The sequence below is a fragment of the Dipodomys spectabilis genome, unplaced genomic scaffold (genome assembly GCF_019054845.1).
Source record: "Dipodomys spectabilis isolate Male_0828 unplaced genomic scaffold, ASM1905484v1 ptg000185l, whole genome shotgun sequence".
NCBI lineage: Eukaryota > Metazoa > Chordata > Mammalia > Rodentia > Heteromyidae > Dipodomys > Dipodomys spectabilis.
In genome coordinates this window covers 1,724,658-1,731,532 of record NW_024870862.1, presented here as the reverse complement: position 1 = coordinate 1,731,532, position 6,875 = coordinate 1,724,658, and positions in this window count along the sequence as shown.

The following is a 6,875-nucleotide window of genomic DNA, read 5'->3' as shown; positions in this document are numbered from 1 at the left end:
CCATGTAACATAAATGAATCTCAAAGCAGTTGTTTAGGAAAAGAAGCTGGATCACATAAAACATACCTTAAAATTTCCATTATGTTATGATCAAATTAGGAAAATCCAAAGTACGTCTAATGATTGTATAAATTCTGTGGCTTGGGACAACAGCTTGCTGGTGCAACCCCAGCTACCTTACAGGTGTCAGTAGGAGGGTAATCATCAGATGTCTGCTCAGGTGAAAAGCACATGACACTCTAAAAAATGACAAAATTATGACAAAAGGAAACAAAGTATGGTTCAAGTGGCAGAGAACCTACCCATCAAGTGTGTGGTGCTGACTTCCAATTCCAGTATTGCCCCCAAATAAAGAAGTAACAATGCTTGATACGAAATGTACTAATTACCTTGCTCATGTAACTGGAACCCCTCTGTACATTTTTTTACAATAAAGAATGTATTAAAAGGCCAAAGATTTATATGATCTGAAGAGAAACTGTATGTCCCTCCCTCATGACATAACCCCTGTTTTCACTGTATTTGATGTTGGTATACTTTGTGGAGGGGAAGGAAAAAAAACAAATTGTTTAAATAGGGATACAGGTAGACCCATTGCAACAAAGAGATTTAAAAGATGTTATGTCGAAAAACAAACTTTACAACTTTGGCCAGGGAGGGGAAGGGGGTAGAAGGGAACAGGGGTGGGATGGGGGAGGGGAGATGGGAAGGGATGGGAAGGGGAAACAAAGGAAAAAGCAACAATGCTTGATAAGAAATGTACTCATTACCTTGCCCATGTAATTGTAACCCCTCTGTACGGTATTTTCACAATAAAAAAATGTATTAAAAAAAGAAGTCTTATTTCAAAGATAAAACAATAAAGAAATGCATTGAAATTCTCTGATAACAATCATAACTGTAATGACTCCTTGGGAGGAAAGAAGTTGGAGTATCTTCATAGATGTTGATGGAAGGAAGAAGAACGCACCCTCTTCCCCCAAATATGCTGCTTTGGTGGGTTTTAGGATTGTTGTCAGAAAAGCTACATGCAATAGCAGATAAAAGTGATCCCCTTACCCAACACCCTTCTTCCAAAGCCAGGAGATTAGAAACTCCCATGAAAAAATGGAATTCTATGCCTCCATCAGAAAGAATGACATTGCCCCATTTGTTAGCAAATGGAAAAACTTGGAAAAAATTATATTAAGTGAAGTAAGCCAGGCCCAAAGAAACATAGGTCCCATGGTTTCCCTTATTTGCAATATCTAGTACATGTATGAGTCAAGCGGAAAAGGTCAGATAATGTGATGTCAGGAAAATGAACCCTTTGATATGTATTTTAATGGTTTTTTCTTTCATGCATGTGTTTCTAACGCATTTATAAGATTATTTCTTTGTTGCTTTGTATGTCCCTCCCTCACAGTATAACCCCTGCTTTCACTATATTTGATGTCAGTATAACTTGTGGAGGAGATGGGAAAAACCAGTTGTTTAAGGATACAGGTGGACCTGTTGCAACAATGAGAAGTACAAGTTGTCATGTCCAAAACGAGCTTTACAACGTCGGTGCGGGGGGGGGGGGCGGGGGGAAAGGGGGGGAAGGAGAAGGATTGGGATTGGGGGGGAGGGGGGAGGCTAGGAAGGGATGTGAAGGGTAAACCAAAGGAGGAGGCTGCAATGCTTGGTAAGAAATGTACGTATTATCCTGCCCATGTAATTGTAACCCCTCTGTACAGTATGTTCACAAATAAAATGAAATTAAATTTTAAAAAAAAGACAAAAAAATTGCAATCCCAGAATAGAAAAATAAAATAAAATAACTAAAAGCAAACTCTTAGACCTGGAGTGACAGAAATGAGAATTCTGGGGTGGGGGGAATTTGTTAAAACTACTTTGGAGGATGAGAAGGTGGCTTAGTGGTAGAGGCTTGTCTAGCATGTATGAAGCCCTGGGTTCGATTTCTCAGTACCACATCAACAGAAAAAGCCAGAGGTGGTGCTTTGGCTTAAGTGCTAGCCTTAAGCAAAAGGAGCTCCAGTGACAGTGCTCAGGCCCTGACTTCAACCCCAGGACTGGCAAAAACAACAACAACAACAACAACCAAACTACTATCTTCTCTTTACTGACCATATCATTCATATATTTTCATTTTATATAACTTCTTCTCTTCACTTCATATGAAAGCATGTGTGCTCTTTTACTTCATTTTTTAATCCAGGTCACATAGTATTTAAATTTGTTTGCATTTGTCCTACTAATCTATCAATTTTGTCAGTTTAATTAAGCCCTACGGGGCATCCTAAGAGAGCACAGGTCCAGTGTTACCATTCCTACACTGTCATCATTCTTCTTTGTTTCGCTGGGGATGGTGGAGATGTTGCAAGATCCTTATTTGCTTGGAAATATGGACAGTACTTGCATTACTTTCTTTGTGTGTCTGTCCACATTTTTCTATGACTTTAATTCTTTCTAATTCTGTTTTTTCAATAAAATCTAGTCTAATCAAATTTGGAAATTGAATTGAGACAAATGGCTAAGGATAAAAAAAAATGTGAACATCACATGACTACTCACTTTTGTGGATCCAATCAGGAAACTGCTAGAGTGACTTAGAGAACATTTTAAGTTGCAGTAAATTTACAGAGTTGCTTACAACCTTCTACCTTTGTGCTGCATGTTACATTTTTTCCCACTCCTGGGGCTTGAACATACTGCTTGGATGCTGTCCTTGAGCTTCTAGCATTCTACATGAGCCGCAGCTTTATTTATGGCTTTTGTGGTAGTTTATAGGAGACAGTCCCCTGATTTTTCCTGACCAGGCTGGCTACCAACTGCAACCTAAGATCTCAGCTTCTTGTGCAGCTAGGTTTTCAGAAATGAGCCACCAGATCCTTTGGCTTGCATGTTGTAATTTTTTATGCTATTCTGGCTTTTTATCCTAGCAAGCTGTAACCCCAGTGGTTATACAAATTGCTATTAAATTCTATATTAATACAATGTGGCTCCTGATAGCGTGAAGAGATTTTGACTGATTAGGTCTTTATCAATCTTTGTTTTATCTATTTATATTTATCATATGCATTGCTCTCTAAAAATGTATAGAATAGTGAGAATGTTTACCTCCAAAACATAGGGTGAAACCAAAACCTCTTTGTGAAAGTAAAAGGAGGCTGAATTTGGGGAAAAGTGATTAAATTATGAGGATTCCAGCTTCATGAATGGAGTTTGTGCTTTAAATAAAGGAAGGAGGTGGTGCACCTCTTTTTACATGGGAAGGAAGATACAGCATTGACCCATTTCCCACATGAGGATGAATGAAGAGGCATCGTCTAAGAAAGAAACAAGGAGCCTACCCCCAGAGGCCAGATCAGCATTTGATAGCAATTGAGCTATTCAAAACTCTATAATCATAAAAAATACACCTATATTGCTCATAAATAGCCCACATATGTTTTAATTATGGTAACATACAGGAGCTAAGATGAAGAGGTTTAGTTATGATAGTGAAATGTTGAAATATTTGTAGTATGTTATCTATTTAGAAACCTTGAAAAATTACTGACTAACGTAAAGAAAATATGTTTCATGTTTCCATGATCCTCACGTACAGGCCGTTTTTTTTTTGCTAATATCTTAATGTTCTTAAGTATATATGAAAGCATATGTGCATATATTTTTATTGATTTTTAGACTGAATCTGAAATTCATTATGCTATTGCATTTGTTCTTGTACTATCTTCTCTACTTAATCCCTGCATTGGTGGATCTCATCTATAATCCTCACTACTCAGGAGGCTGAGATTTGAAGAATGGTAGTTCAAAACCAGCCACACAGGAAAGTCTATGAGACTTCATTTAGAAAAAATTAAAAAAGAGAATAAATTGGTAGAACATCATCCATAAGCAAGGAAGGCCATGTGTGAGCACAGGCCCTGAGTTTAAGCCCAGATACAGATACAGGCAAGGGAAGAAAGAACAAAAAAAGGAGAGAAGGGAAAGAAGGAAGGAAAGAAGGAAGGAAGGAAGGAAGGAAGGAAGGAAGGAAGAAAGGAATGAAGGAAGGAAGGAAGGAAGGAGGGAGGGAGGGAGGAAGGGAGGGAGGGAGGGACAGATACAGAGAAAAAAGATACAGAGAGAGAGAGAGAGAGAGAGAGAGAGAGAGAGAGAGAGAGAGAGAGAGAGAGAGAACACTGAAGCTATTCCTATAGCCAAAGAAGCAAGAAGCCCTGAGAAAAGAATGGCACTTGTAACAGGAATCACAGAATTCTTACAGTGTCAGGACCTAGATGTTCTTTCTACGGCATTTGTGTGATGCAATAGCCATCATTATCTTCCTGTTATTTGAAAAGGATCCATTTGAAATTGAGGCACAAATCAGAAACTTGGGGATAGAAGATCGCCAATGAGTAGTTGCTTTGTCAGGAAGCCAGTGCAGAAAACAGAGCTGGAGAGGCCTAGTGTACTGATCTCTAATGAAATCATCACGGAGACCAAGATCAGAAACACTGTCATGGGTGTGTTTTGCCCCATGAACCAGCAGAAGAAGCACTAGAAATCTCTAAATCTTTGAATTGTACAGTGGACTTAAAGAAAATAATAAAAAAAGAGAAACAACCATGATGACATCTAAAATAATGACATCTGTGTTTGATTTCAGAATAAAAGTATGTGATTTAAACTAAATAATAGAAGACATGGAAAGAAAATTAACCATTTCAATAATTAAAAAAGTAGAAACAAACTCAACACCAGGTTAATGAAAAGGAGAAAAATCTAACATTAAGCAATATATTTACTTTGTTTACTAGAATTTAGTTTTTTTTTAATATCCCAAGGATAAATTAGGATATATGTGAAATATGTAATATATATTTATACCTCAATTGTATCATTTTAGTGTGCTATGAATTTTCATTGTAGAACTTATAGATAATATATGAATTCATTCATGTATACATATACACAAACCAACATATACATTTCAAAGATTCTTCTACATCGTATAAATAGCTCAGAAAAAGAACTCTTCATTGTATTGTTTTAGATGTTTGAATCACTGGTGAATACTGATACAACTCAGAATACATACCTGGTGTAGTCTCAAAGTTTTAGATGTAACTAAAAGGTCAACATTTTAGCTCCCAAAAATGGAAGTGTATTTCTTAGTCCTTTCCAAAGTATACGATTAGAAGAAGTGCTGAGAGGCTTAGATTACTGAGAAACTCATTCATTTAAGCTTCGCATGAAATTGCTGCTGCCATATTCATTCTGTACACTTAAAATTGAAATATCATAGAAAATCATCTCAAAAGCAAGCTATATTATATAGAAGAACAAAACTGCCAGACATTAATACATATTAACACATTATTTTTCAAACTCATTTTGCTTATGTCATTATGATGTTGGTTCTGATTAATAAAATATAAAATGGTCTGGATTATTTCTAAATGAGAGCAGAGTTCAGGGAAGCCCTTAGCCACCAAGAAAGAAAGAACGAAGTAAAACTAAACTATCACTGACATTAGTTTTGCCTAGAACTGATTCTATGTAATGAATGCCTTAGGTGTATCATTACCTCAGCATGTATTCATAGACTCATAGATTGGGTATAATAACCTCATAATATTCCAAGATATCTTGATTTGCTGGCAGCCACAGTGATCTGCTTATTTACTTATGAAATCACAAATTATACTGGTTTCAGTGTAGTTTTAGAGAGGTATTGAGTGGGATTGTAGACACATACATACCATCTCTCAGTATTAATATCTTGGTGTGTTCATGTCTTGATTAGGCAAAATAAAGAATCAAGTAAAATTAAATTTAAAAACCAATGGAATGTACAACACTGAGAGTGAATCCTAATTTAAACTATAGATTTTGATTAACAATGATATGTCAATGCAGATTCAACAAGTTCATTGAAAACACCACCCAAATGCACAATAGAAAATATTCTTATGAAAAAATTTTCATGAAGAGTATGCTCTGTACCTCTTGTAAACATATTTTTCTTGTGTGATTATGTAATTTGAAGACATTCTCTTTAGAGGTCTATGATAATTTGTGTGCTTTTAAGTTAGATATTTTAAAATATAATTTAATTGCCATTATTAATCAGGTAATGAGTACATTACTTTTTTGGAAATGTCACCCCTTCCTTCGATTTTCTAAGTTTCTCCCTCCTATCCCTGCAGAGAATTTACATAATGCATTTTCCACATAGTGTATACTGAAGAGTGGTTGCATTTGCTCACGTTTCTTTTCCCGATTTCTGCACCCTCCCATTGCCCCCAATAAAAAGAAAAAAAATCGCACCCAACAACAACAAAAACAATAACCCATGTTTCCACTTCTTGTTTGTATGTGAATACCTAGAGTCTTGCAATTTACTTGATAATAAAGTTTACCAGTATATAAATACATAATATACACACAGTTATATATAATATAAATGAATATATTATTAACATACATATTTTTGTGTATTTTATCTATTGTGTATTGATAGAAACACATTTGAACTATATGTTTATAAATAATACTGATACACATTGTATACAATTAAATATACATGTTTCCTGTCTTATGATGGTGCACATTGTATTGTTGAAGTTTACAAAAGTTTGAAAGGGGCACACCTTGAGGAGTAATTTTACTTCAGTTGTTGAATTTTGATATGTTTCTGACTAGACACATATGGTAGATGACTCTGTTACAAACTGGGCAGCTGTGCTGATCCTCAAACACATGCAGCCCTGTAATCCCAACATAAACAGCTGACTTCTGGATGATGTGTTGCAGGTATGTTTTTTATATATGTGTGCAATAAGTGACAGGAGGTATTCAATAATTTATTATAAAATTGTCTTTGTGTTGGATGATTTCAC